Here is a 14,441-nt window from a genome sequence, read left to right on the forward strand (position 1 = left end):
TCCGGACAAAAAGTATGAAAAATAACAAATGTCAATAACTAAAAAATTATAATCAGTACAGTTATCATTCTTTCGCACAACATTCCTCCTCAATAAGATCAATCCACCGATGAAGTTCATGTTGACATCTCAAAGATATTTTTTAGTTATGCTCCACTCAGGTGGAAAATAAAGTATGCAAAATTACAAAGGGCAATTACTCAAAAACTATGAAGGGGTAGAGTTATCACTTTTTTGCACTGCACACCTCCTGAGTGAGATCTATCCATCTTAAAGGCTTTTTGAGTTATGCTCTGGACAAAAATTGAGTTTGAAAAATAACAAAGGGCAATAACTGAAAAATTATGTAGTGTAGAATCATCATTGTTGTGCACTGCACTTCTCCTAAATATGATTTATCCACCTATGAAGTTTCAAGTTGATACCTCAAATACTTTTTAAGATATGGTCCGGACTAAAATGAGGACGGAAGGACAGACTGAAGGAAGGACAGGCGGACGGACGAAGACTAATTTTATATCCCCAACCGCCTTTTCGGCGGGGGATAATTAAACATTTTCCAGCTTATAGCTAAAGGAAACTCAGAATTTTGCTCACAATAATGAGACATGAATTCTGAATGAAGTTCAGAAGACTTTGTGTAAAAGACTGATTTACGGACCAAATTAAGTTAAATTTTTAATTTGTACAACCTGGTATGGTAAATGCTTACTGTGAAACGCATATGGAAAACCATGTCTCATTTTAGGGAAAAATGTTTTATTGCGCAAGAAAATGAAATTATTCAAAAAAGGCAACAAGAAAAGCATTGATGCAAAGCATCAAAGGGCGACGCCAAAAGAATTTGACCTAAATACTTAACAAAAGATGTGTACTTTATAGCTGTACCATTTCATGTGACCTGGAGGCTTAGGCCCAGTTTAAGTTGAAACTTAAACCAAAAAGAATAGACACTGTCTTGCAAAGATGCAAAGACAATTTATTATAAGTCTTAAGATTTATTTTACCAGATACAAGGATACCTGAGTCATCATCATATAATCACATGCACGAGTATCGAACCTGGGAAGAAAATCTAATCATATTTTTTCTTCCCAGGTCTGATACTTGTACCTGTGCATATAATAAAGCTTATTGCTTAGGGTAGCAGACATGTCATTGACATATATTAGACATAAAAGAGGACCTAAAATGAACATCAGGGGGACACCAATAGGTACTCAGAGCAGAAGTAGAAGGAGTACCAGCCACATCAACCAGCTAGCTGCTATCAGAGATAAAACTTGAACCATGTAAGAATGTCATTACATATGGCAGATGCTTGAAGTTCCATTAAGAAGAAGAAAAAGAACTTCTTCATGTGCAGTATAGTGTGATTAACTGTATCAAATGCTGTTGTAGATCTAACAGTATCATGCAATACTGCCTTTGTCCATTTCAAATTAAATGCACTTTATTAAATGAATAAAACATGTGCCAGTCGCAAAACCACTTCTAAACCCTGACTGAAACTGCCTGACCATGACTGGAACACATGACTTTCAGAAGACCAACTGAGCTATCCGGCCGGCTACACATTTTCTCTTAAATAATGAAACAGTACTGTTCTAAACCACAACATATTTCTCCACTATATTGATGAATGTCCTTGAATTTCTGATGTTTACAGAGCATAGTGAATTAAACTCATGGTTATATGCAGTCACAGGATGAGAAAAACTTTCAGCTTCACCATAACTCAAACCTGTGACCCACAGAATAATGTACCGCGGCTGTAGCGATTGAGCTATCTGGCCACTTACACATTTTCTCCCCTAAATAGTGAACAGTTCTAAACCATGACAAATATTTAGATTTTTAAATTAACAGATAAATAATTCTTAATTAATATTAATAAGAAAAAAAACCCTTACATACTCATATAGTCTTAATTAAGATAACAATTTATATACCATTGTATAATTATTTTTACTAAAAAGGGCTTAGACAGTTATTGGTTGTGCCATTATTTATAACAGGTCAATTTGAAAGTGAACATAACTGTGCTAATTCATGTACAATATCTATTTTTTGTACAGATAAAAAAAAACCTTTTTTCTATGATAAGAAATTTTATGAAGACTGATTTGTATTTTGCATCAAGGGCACCGGGCGAAAACATGAAAATTATGCAACCAACGAACCACTTCGTGGTAAATTGTATTTTCATGTTTTCATCTGGCACCCGGTTACTTTTTGTACTTTGTTGGTTTTCATGTGGCACATTAAATCACCCACTATAAATTTAGTGTACAAATTTATTCAAGGGCAAGTAACAAATTACTCTATGAAAAGTATGTTGTCGGGTTGACTCAGGAGACCTGGAGATTGAGACCGGTGTCCCTCCATTACAAATAGATAAGGCAGAAGCTGTCCATTTCAAACTATGCACATGTTAGAAAAAAATAGAATGTAACTATTCAGAATATGATTTGTTTTGAGACTTTATCAATTATATTGCTGGATCCAAGATTCAGGACATTTTCAATCAATGCATGACTATTATCATTTATAACTTTAAATGAAAGTCTCATCCCTTTAATAATAATGACATAACTGTAACTCTTTAAATTCAGAAATATTATAAATCTCATCATATCAATATACTAAGATATACATGTATGCACATCAAACATTAATAATTCCCAGTTTCTATTAAATAAATAAATTGAAATCCTAACATTAACATTGGTACTAATGGATGGAATTCAAAATCTAGTAGAAAGAAAACTATAATATATATAAACTCTGTTATAGATACTATTATTAGCCAGCTAACACTGGGTATAAACATCTTTAACCTGTAGACTGATCATGTATTATCATTTATAAATTTAAATGCAAGTCTCATCCATCATAACTGTAAGTCTTTAAATACAGAAATACACATTATATCCATATACTATGATACACTTGTATGAACATTACATAAATAATTCTCAGGTTCCATTAAAAATAAATATAACATCCTATTAACATTGCAGGTGTTTGGGTGGAATTCATAATCTTGTAGAAAGAAAACTATAATGTACATGATATTGTATAGTATAAAAGTAAAAAAAAATCTCAATAAAAAGTATATAATAAAGATTAAATTGTGTGAGTTTCTAACCATAAAATGCATATCTCTTACAGTAACAAATACTGTCCCTCATTAGACTTTACTATAAAACTAACTGTATATATATCAAGTGTTTAAAATGAGCACCCATATGTATAGCTTAAATATTCTACCTTTTCATTTTTACCAAAGGTTATTTTATGAGCAATTTACATACAAACACATAGAAAATAATAATTTCACATATTGATTAGAATATTCCTCTAGCAGAATACCTATAGTATATGTGCTAACTGAACAAACTAAAAAAATCTGGTCTAAGGTATATAAAGCCAGTAAAAAAATATATATCAATATTCACTCATCATGGCCTCTATGCTTTTGATTAATACCTTACAACTGGTAAATTTTATTAAACAAAAATAGTAAGTAATACCTAACTTCAACGTAAGATAGACAGAAAAGAACAGATAATTTAGTAAACATGAGTTACTTCCCCTTAAAATAGAAAAAACCTGAAACCCAAAAGAACACCCCAAACATCAAAATTAAGAAATGTTGCAGGCTCAGTTTTATTAAGCCATGCAAATTCATGGTAAAGTATTCATAAAAAAATAGATGGCCATGTTACAGCAGTTTTTGCAGAAAATCGGATAGCTTTCAACATCCGGATACTGGTACACCTTGTAAAAACAACCATTCTGTGCAACAGATAAACGTAATATATAAAATATTAATAGGATAATCGTTTATAACAGTCCATTACCTATCCTTATACTAAATGGCAGGTGAACTTTCTTCTTGTAGGAAAATTTTGAAAATATATAAATGAATGAACGAATAAATACGGCATCATTATAGACCACAACGATATTCGAAATCCGGGTTTTAGTATTCAAACTTCTCAAGTGTGTCGAAAGGATTTGCGAAATTGTGTAAATATATCACGCTGATATTTCGCGTGTTGATAAAAATACTGTAATATATATGATTTGAAAGGAAAATGTTTCTATGTAACTTTTCACGGAAATGGGCTGTACAATGATTGCGTAAAAAGCCAATAAAATTTAATGTCGGCTGCAGAAATCGAAAAGAATTTTGTCACGTGACTTTTGCCCATGCTACCGAAAACTACCCATCACAATATCACGGCGTTGAGACGCCGTGAAATAACAAGGGACCCTTTTATAAGAACTAATGACTATTTTAATTTTGAACTAGTAGAACTAAATCCTGAATATGCATCACTGGAGGCTATATATTTGAGAAAAAAAATGTTGTTTATTTTTCTGTTACATTTCTGATAACATGTCTGACAACTTGTATGTATTTTATTTGATTAAATGGTGCTTGTTCCAGCCAAAATTTCTTTGACGTTACAAGAAGTGCCTTCACATATAGTAGTTAGTATATTTGTATTGATTGATTCTAAAGATTTAACCATGGAGTATATTTATTCAATATCAGCCATCGTTACATCATTTTAATCTGAATAATTTCATCACAAATTATCTATATGAAATCACAGTCACAAAGGGAAACCCGTTTGATCATTATTCTTAGAATATGATTGCAATTTACGCAATATACGACCATACATAATCGATAAATATGTCTGGTCATTACGACAAAATCAAAGGATAATGAAAAAAGCACTCTAGTATATACAAACTATACAGACTCATTGTGGTTATGTAAATTACCCTACTGTTAAGTTAACGGCATAGGCCAATATACCACTATTTTAAAGTGGCAGTCACCGTTTTTATTCCCGTCAAGTTTATGCATAGCAACCGCCGGATCGAACCTAAATTGGCAAGGATATCTGCGCTTTGCCAAACCCGCTGAAGTATATTGTCGGCATTTTCTCGTGCTGTCATTCGGCCGGGTTTCGGCCCTTCTTTCAATCATACAATAGTGGTATGGTGCCGACCTTCACACCCAAGGCATTGTTAAATTCCAAAAGGTTTCTTGCAGGGCTATTCTTTCCTACCGGGCTATTCAAAACAAGTCACCCATTCATGCACGGTTCTTACTCACTTATGTTGAAATGACAATAACCTGCCATGTGCTTACCGCGACGAGCGCAAGCCTCCAGAAGCTGTAGGGGTTGATTCTTTATGTAAAAGTCTAAAAGATACAATGTATTTTCACGAATTCGATATTTCCAAACAAAATTTAGATGAACAGATATTAATATGTCAATGTTGATATGGAATATATATTTCTTAATCACTTACGTCACCTTATTTAATAATGAATTCGTGCTTTCCATGATGTAAGCACATCCAACATCGCCCCCTTGTTGCTTCTATGATCAAGTCTACCGTTGCCACAATGAAGGTTGAATATGCAGACGAATTACAGGTAATTCCATCATTTTTAAAAATGAATCTCCTGACATTATTTCTGATTCAATATACTTAGATATATAATAGCATATATCATATATATGATGACACTGATAAATGACATAAAGGAAACATGTTAAATGATATAGTTGTGTGTTTGACCTTCAAACAGCTTCTAGAATTTCAAAGATAAAATCTCAGTAGAAGAAATACACAATCAAACGCGATCAAACTGTATCGACAAGAAGGTCCAAGAGACATATGCATGTCAATCACCATTTCTATGTACTGATATGTTATATATTTTATTTCCCTCTTTTAGATGAAATATGCAATGTGTACTTCACCGATGTGGAAAGTAGCTTTCTAACTGAAGACAGTGATGTTATACATGTATAATCTATAAATGACGGAACGGTATTATATGTTTACGGGAAACGTATTGGCAAATATTCATATTTCAATAACATTGTATCAAAGCATCATTTGTTTGATTGATTATATTTTTGAGATAATAATGTCACAATCTTTTGTTATTGCTATATTACGATTATTATTAAGTTTATATAGCTGGATAAATGTATCGTTGAATCACATTTGGGTATCGGTTATATCACATACATTATCGTGCCATATGGCAAGACACTTGTCATATCAACAGTTCTACTCTTATACGGTATTTAAGTGTATTTGCATTGAGTAACCGCATGAAATCTCTTACGGTTTATGTTCTTTTTAATATCATCATCACTATAATCCTTATCTACTCACGCAATTATCGTGTCTGCCTTTAAAAACTGTCTTGTGTAGTCTTGCTTTTAAAACCTTACTCTATGCATATTTTACTATTTGTTAACAAACTAAGCTACAATTAGCATACATTTATGTATCTTTCCCGTAATTTTAAGATGTACTTGAATTTTCTTTGCTATTCTGCTAGGAACATTTACTGAAATAAATTATGTTCTGTTTCACGAAACTTAATTCTTTTCGAGCTATGCATTTCATGCTGGCATTTGAATTTTCACAGATTTAAAAATCAATAATCGTTTCAATAGTACGATGTCTGTTGAGCTGTTATTTATTTTGTAAATGACAATGACAATGTCATTGTCATTGTCATTTTGTAAATGTGAATGAACCTCAAGGGTGAATGTTTGACCATTGCATGATGGCTCGCTCAGGGATTTCATGTTCATTCGATTTAAACAGAAACTAGATGCCATTGATCATAAAAGAATTAGAAATATTAATTCTGCGACTGTTATAAAAAGGAAACAAAGGATTATTCATTATATTTCCTTCTTTTGTAATGACTGGAAATGCATAGTGTGAACAAAAACATACTGTATATAAAAACGAAAACTAGTTCATGTATAGAATATAATACTCTCTAAATTATCTTTGATACGAACACATATGTATTCTAGAATATATAATCAGGCCTAATTGAAAAGAAAAATGTATCAAATAGAACAAAATGAATAGAAAACTAATATTCTTTAATCGGGAAACACGACAAAAAGGATGAAAGGGATAGAAACATTGCTTGCAAGCCATTACTTAAAGATCCTGTATGTTTTGTGATTGATATTGTTGTGTGTGTGTATTTGCGTTTATTTATACTCGCCACCGGTTGCCCATATGGGCGAGTCCTCCAGAAGAGTATTAGTCATTTTAGATTTTTGGAGGATAGTGCAATTACAGATACAGAAAGATGCCCCAATTCCAGAAGCTTCTCCTGGTTCTTTAGCGTGCCAAGTGTTTAAGCACCCATACACGGGACCTCGATTTAAAGTCTCATCCGAAAGACTGATTAGTAATTTTAGTTGGCCAGCCCGGGAATCGAACCCACAATGTCGAGATTACAAGTCTCGCGCTCTAACCGATTGAGCTATGCGGGCTGGCTTTGATATTGTTACTGTGTGCAAAATATTATATATGTATATAATTATGCAAATAAAACAATTTTCAAACATCCAAGAATATGTAAAATGTGTACTGCAAATATTTGTGCACATTATATTTAATCAATAAGTTACATGCATTCATTTTTTATTGGAAAATTTGACTTGGAATTTATAGAAAATAAATTTCTAATTACCTCCCTTTATTTACGCAAAATGTTAAATTGGGTAATATCTTTATAGATAATGCTTATTTGTACTTACAAGATTGACAAATCTTAATTTGAGCGTCATATTTATGAAATAAAACCATGAAAAAAATGTGTTACAGGACCTTTAATGAGTTCATATTACTTCTAGCACTCTAAAGCGAGGTAATTATCAATCCGTGTATATATTGGTTAGAGGATATAAAGATCTATATTGATGATTTCTAATCTTTCTATTAGAGCAGATTTGCTGGTAATTACTTACCGGAAATGAAAAGAAAAAGGAAAAAAAAACATTACAAATTGTAAATTTGCTAATTGAATGATATTAGTAATGATAGTGGTAAACAGCTCGGAATTGTTCAGATGAATCCGGATATTAAACAAGCCAATATACTAACGCCAGTTTTGTCAAATAGTCATTGTGACATTGTAACCGAAGAAAAGCTATAATTTAAAAGTCAAATATAAAACAAGGGAATCAATTATCTCTCCATTATAAGCTTCGACAAGTATTTCATTTAAGTTGTAGAAGCCATGTCAAATATTGTAATATTAGTAATATGATTTTGTGTTATGTGTACTTTATCAAATACAATGTTACTGATTCTGTAGTGAAACATAGAACGCATACACTTAATTCATCAGTTGTAATCTCGGAGCATATAAAAATAACTCTTTAATAAGCAGAGCTTTATAATTAACAACAAAACCATGAGCTACAAATTAGAACGGTTTCCAATTTATTGCTTTAAACATTAAAACGGTTATTTGTCAGTGGCAGATCATATCACGAGTTTCTAACATCACACGTTTCAATAAAATTAAATTTCACTGACACTTTAATTCTGTACCCTTATTAAGATTGCGTGCGTTAGATCTATCTAATATCGAACATGTATGCTTAGTTTATTGATTTGTATCTTCTCATCTGACCAGGTGCATTAGCTGCATTAGCACTGGTCAGTTTACCTTGGTAATTGCAAATAATGTACTCATTATCCTATTTATTATATTGCTTGGTTGTTTGCATGTCATTTGTCTCGAAATATTAATAGTAACGTTTGTGATTGATTTTTCTAGACATAATAACGTTAGATCATTTGTCTTAAATTGTTTAACCATTGCACCAAGACCATTAAAAATCATTTGCATATATTCAATGTGCACAACAATGCCTTGATATGTCATTACAACATCAGTTTGTATTAAATTCATCCCCTAAACGTATTACGCACCTTACTGTGCATATAGTGCTCACCTTTTGAAAACGATAAATTATAAAACTTGAATACATGGTCAGTATACATCTCCGAGTTGGCATTGAGTACATGTATCTCTATACGTTTTATTTTTCAGCCAATATTATCTTATTGTTCAGGAAAAAACACATAGAAAGATAAAAAAGCACAAGACCAAAACAGCAGCAACAACAAGAAGAACAACAAGGACATTAACACAACCACCGCCACCATCATCATCGTTATCGTCATCGTTTTATATCAGTTGTTGTGAGCACTTTTTGTACAAATGACACATATAATATACAGGTAGGTAGGTACAAGTTCACTAAAAACACTTTAATGTCGGAAAAAGGACGGTTTTAGAAAAGAGACATCTACGTTAAAAAAATTGTAACAGTCAATTATATTTGAGTTCTACAAACCTCTTAAAGAGTTATTTTATCCCGAAACCAAGTGCCTATGGTATATAGTCGGCGTCTTCTCATGCTGTCATTCGACTAGATTTCGGCGATCAGTGGTTGTATTGTGTCGACAATCACAATTATTACATCCAAGGCATTGTTTAATCCCAAAAAGTCTCTTTGCAGGGCCATCCTTCTCTACCGGGCTAGTCACAACAGGTCACCCATTCATGCATGGTTCTTACTCACTTTTGATGAAATAGCAATAGCCTGCCTTGTGCTAATCGCGACGAGCGGAAGCCTACAGAAGCTCTAGGAATTGAATTTTTATGTAAAAGATATTTTCATGAATTCGATATTTCCAAACAAAATTTAGATTTATAGGTACTAATTTGTCAATGATAATATGTTATATATATTTCATAATCATTTACGTCACCTAATTTAATAATGAATTCGTGCATTCACATGATGTAAGAATGACTTTTTATCACAGGGAAACATCAGTAGATAGGAAATTAAATGGTGAAGAAAAAATAGAATATTCCCATACTAATTCTTCTAGTATGTTCAGAATACTCCTGTCTTACAACAGTGCCATAAAAAATTCGTCGAACGTACTCTGCTAGATTCAAATTTGATCCACTAAGACTATTATAGTGATGTTGCTCATATGATTGTGATTCGTAAGTATCAAATAATCTAATAGTGTTTACCATTACCATTACAAAAATGAAGGTCTAATGTGCAGGCGATATATAATATCATAATTATATCCGATACTGATGAATGACATAAAGGACGCCAGATTTAGGAAACATGTTAATTAAATGATACAGTTGTGACTTGACCTTCCAACAGCTTCTATATAGAATTTCAAAGACGATATCTCAGTAGAGAAATGTAATAAATAAATAAAATGATTTTATGGCTAATTCTACTTACAATGTACTAGATATATAATGTCCTATAACATATATTAGATGACAGTGATGAATGAGCCAGATTTAGGAAACAAGTATAATGAAGATAGTTGTGGCTTGACCTTCGAACTGCTTCCAGAATTTCAAAGACGATATCTCAGTAGAGAAATATAATAAATAAATAAAATGACTTTATGGCTAATATTACTTACAATGTACTAGATATATAATGTCCTATAATATATATTAGATGACAGTGATGAGTGAGCCAGATTTAGGAAACATATTATATGATATAGGTATTTTATATAGCAATTTTCATGTAATTATGCTGATTATAATACTACCGAGGGATCACTTTTTTCGAGATATTTTTACATTCAGTTTCCTGTGCGACAAGGCAATTATCTTCTGTTTCTAAAACGACGCTAATTAACATCTGATAATGAACCACGTGTTCTGACTTTGCCTTTGAATTACAAGAACACAGATCAACAGATATTCAATTAAAACAGTATTCACGTATTCCGTACTCTGATAAAATCCTCTATTGATCAGCAATACCTTTATATGGTTTGATTTTTTTCTCTCAAAATTATACTTGTACAAACTTGACATATCACGAAACGTATTTCAAGGATATTTCTTGTGGCTACAGAGAAATAAAAGCCCTGAGTTTTAATGGATTTTCCTTTGCAAAAGATACTTTTAATCTTCACCCCATTATGGTACAAAAGTAAAAGTGTTATGTAACAGATATACAAAATATAATATGATACGTAATAGAAACAATTTCCTATGCCTAATTATAATTAAAGCTCAACAGAACAAATATAGAGCAACCATTTCATACAGACATATAGACAGAATGAATACAATGAATACAAACATGTAACTAAAAGATCTGTCTGAATGTCCATACAATATAGCTTTGAAGGAGGAAACTGCTAAACGACGACGACCAAACACTGTGTCGACTGCAAGTGAAACTTTACAATGTCCAATGCGTGTTGATAACCGAAAATTTAAAAAATGTTATAATATATATTATGTAATTTTACTTTACTCGTTCAGACGAAATATGCAATCTGTACTTCGCCATTGCAGAATGTAGTTTTCTAACTGAAGACAGTGATGATGACGGAACGGTGGAAACTTATTGACAAATATTCATATTTCAATAACATTTTATCATAGCAGCATTTGTTTGATTGATTATATATTTGAGATAATAATGTCACAATCTTTTGTTATTGCGATTTTTATTAACTTTGTCCGACTGGGTAAATGTTGAATCACATTTGGGTATGAGTTATATCACGTACATTACCGCATGAAATCTCTTAAGGTTTATTTTCATTCGTTATATTCTATTCAATATCACCATCTCTATAATTCTATTAAATATCACCATCTCTATAATCCCTGTGTTCTCGCGCATTTGTCTTGTCTTGCTTTAGAAACTTTAGTTTTCTCGGAGTATATTTGTATTTAATGTATACATTTACATATGCACATTTCTTTTCTATTATATTTTTTTTAGATAGACTTAATGTTCTTTACCAGTTGTAGCTTAATTTGTCAGTTTCCGAACGAGTCTCAATTTGTTCTGATGCTATTTTTTGCTGTGGATTTTAACAGAAGCATAGCAAGAAACCTTTTTTTATCATCTGATATTTTACGTCGTTCTAGCGTTATAACTTATGAATACTTGTAAAAGCATATTTCAGCTGTTCTCAAAGCTTTTTAGTTTTTTAGTTCAGACTCTATTCCTCCGGGTTTTGCAATACAGATGTATTTCATTTACAATCGTTTCAGTAAATAATGGAAATCTAGTAAGAATATTTTTCTTTTAATACTGTAAATGATATTTCTTGAAACATAAAGATACATGTGTATGTTAATGTTTTTTCTTAATGTTTTTTCCTGTCCATTTGTTTTTTCTTGACCTATTTCTTTTAAAATGCAATTGTAAATAACAATGAAATTTTAGATGGGAACTTCTTTGATTTTTGAAAATAGTGATATCAGTTAAGCATCAACTAAAGCTGTTTATGTCATACTATGTAACTATTTGTCCTTGTTTCTTTTAAAGTGGATTCTGGTAGAGTTACAATGACACAAGTAACAAACAAATAATATAGTGATAGTCTGCTAGGAACATTTATTGAAATTAAAATATGTTATGTTTCAGGAAACTTACTTCTTTTCGAGCTATGCATTTCATTTGATACTGTAATTTGAATTTTCACTGGATTTAAAATCAATATTCGTTTCTATACACGTTGATTGTTGATCTGCTTTTTATTTTGTAAAAATGAATTTACCTCTAGGATGATTGATCTTCGTCTGACTGCTCGCTCAGGGATTTCATGCTCATTAGATTTAAACAGAAACTAGACGCCATTGCTTATACAAGAATTAGAAATACAAATTCTGCGATTGTTATAAAAATGAAACAATTGATTATTCATTATATTTCTTTCTTTTTTAATGACTTTACAGACAGGAAATGCATAGTGTGATCATAAAACATAATACTGTACATAAAATTGAAAATTAGTACATGTATAAATAATTAGTTCCAAATTTGATACGAACACATATGTATTCTAGAATATATAATTAGACTTAATTGAAAAGAAATGTATCAAATAGAACAAAATGAATAGAAAATTAATATTCTTTAGCAAAAAGGATGAAAGGAGTAGAAACATTGCTTGCAAGCCATTACTTAATGAGTTCATATTACTTTTAGCACTCTAAAGCGGGTTAATTATCTCTGCGTTCTTATCAATCCGTGTATATATTGGTTAGAGGATATAAAGATCTATATTGATTATTTCTAATCTTTCTATTAGAGAACATTTGCTGGTAATTACTTAACGGAAATGAAAAACAGTACAAATTGTAAATTTGCTAATTGGATGATATTAGTAATGCCAGTAGTTTACAGCTCGAAATGGTTCAGATGCAAGCGGATATTAAACAAGCCAAATTACTAACGCCCGTTTTGTCAAATAGTCATTGTGATATTGTAACCGAAGATAAGCTATCATTTGATATCCAAATAAAAAAAAACACAACGGCATCGATCAATTATCTCTCCATAATCACCTTCGAAAAATATTTCATTTAAGTTGTTAAAGTCATGTCGAATTAGTAATATGGTTCAGTGTTGCGTGTACTTTATCAAAAACAATGTTACTGATTCTGTGGTGAAACATAGAACATACACTTCATCAGTTGTAATCTTGGAGCATATAAAAAATTCTTTAATAAGCAGAGCAACAAAACCACGAGCTACAAATTAGAAAGGTTTCCAATGTATTGCTTTTAACATTTAAACGGTTACATGTCAGTGGCAGATCTATTTCAATAAAATCAACTTTTACTGACACTAATTCTGCACCCTTATCAAGATTGCGTGCGTCAGTTCCATCTAATATTGAACATGTATACATTTGTACTTGGTATATTGATTTCTACCCTCTCATCTGACCACGTGCATTAGCTGCATTAGCACCGGTCAGCTTACCTTGGTAATTGCAAATAATGTACTCATTTTCTCCTCTACTATATTGCTTTGTTGTATGTCATGTCATCATTTGTCTCGAGGTATTTATAGTAACATCTGGGAGGCACATTAGCTTTAGATATCATTTGTCTTAAATTGTTTAACCATTGTACCAATACCATTAAACAATCATTTGTATTTATGTAATGTACAGAACAATGTCTTAATATGTAATTTCTAAAAAAATATGTTTGAATTCAATTCAACCCCTTAACGTACTACTTTACTGTATATCTAATGTTCACCTTTTGAAAACGACTTATTAAAAACTTGAATACATGGTCAGTTCACCTCCGAGTTGGCATGGAGTATCTATACGTTTTATTTTTCAGCCAAAATATCTCATTGTTCAGGAAGAAACACATAAAGATAAAAGGGGCGAGACGGCAACTACAAAAAGAACAGCATCATTATCATCATCGATTATTCCCTGCGGTCTGGAGACCGCAGGGTATTGGTACGCGTTTAACTTTTGAGGCATGGAGGAGCACGTGACCAGTTTTCGGTACATGGAGGAGCATGTGATCTGTAAACCGTACACGATTGGTTAATTGACCTTTTCGAAAATCTGGCTAAATACCGTTTGTCGGTACGTTACGGAATTACCTCTAGGGAATTAGTCAGAATTAAACCTAATTCAGAACAAAAGCCTACTACGTGATATTTCTAATTTTCTATAATTATTTTACCGTTTAAGGTGAAAAAAATCTTGAATGATTTATTTGAAAA

This window comes from Ruditapes philippinarum, unplaced genomic scaffold (assembly GCF_026571515.1).
Source record: "Ruditapes philippinarum isolate M1 unplaced genomic scaffold, ASM2657151v2 ctg3297_1_1_1_1, whole genome shotgun sequence".
NCBI lineage: Eukaryota > Metazoa > Mollusca > Bivalvia > Venerida > Veneridae > Ruditapes > Ruditapes philippinarum.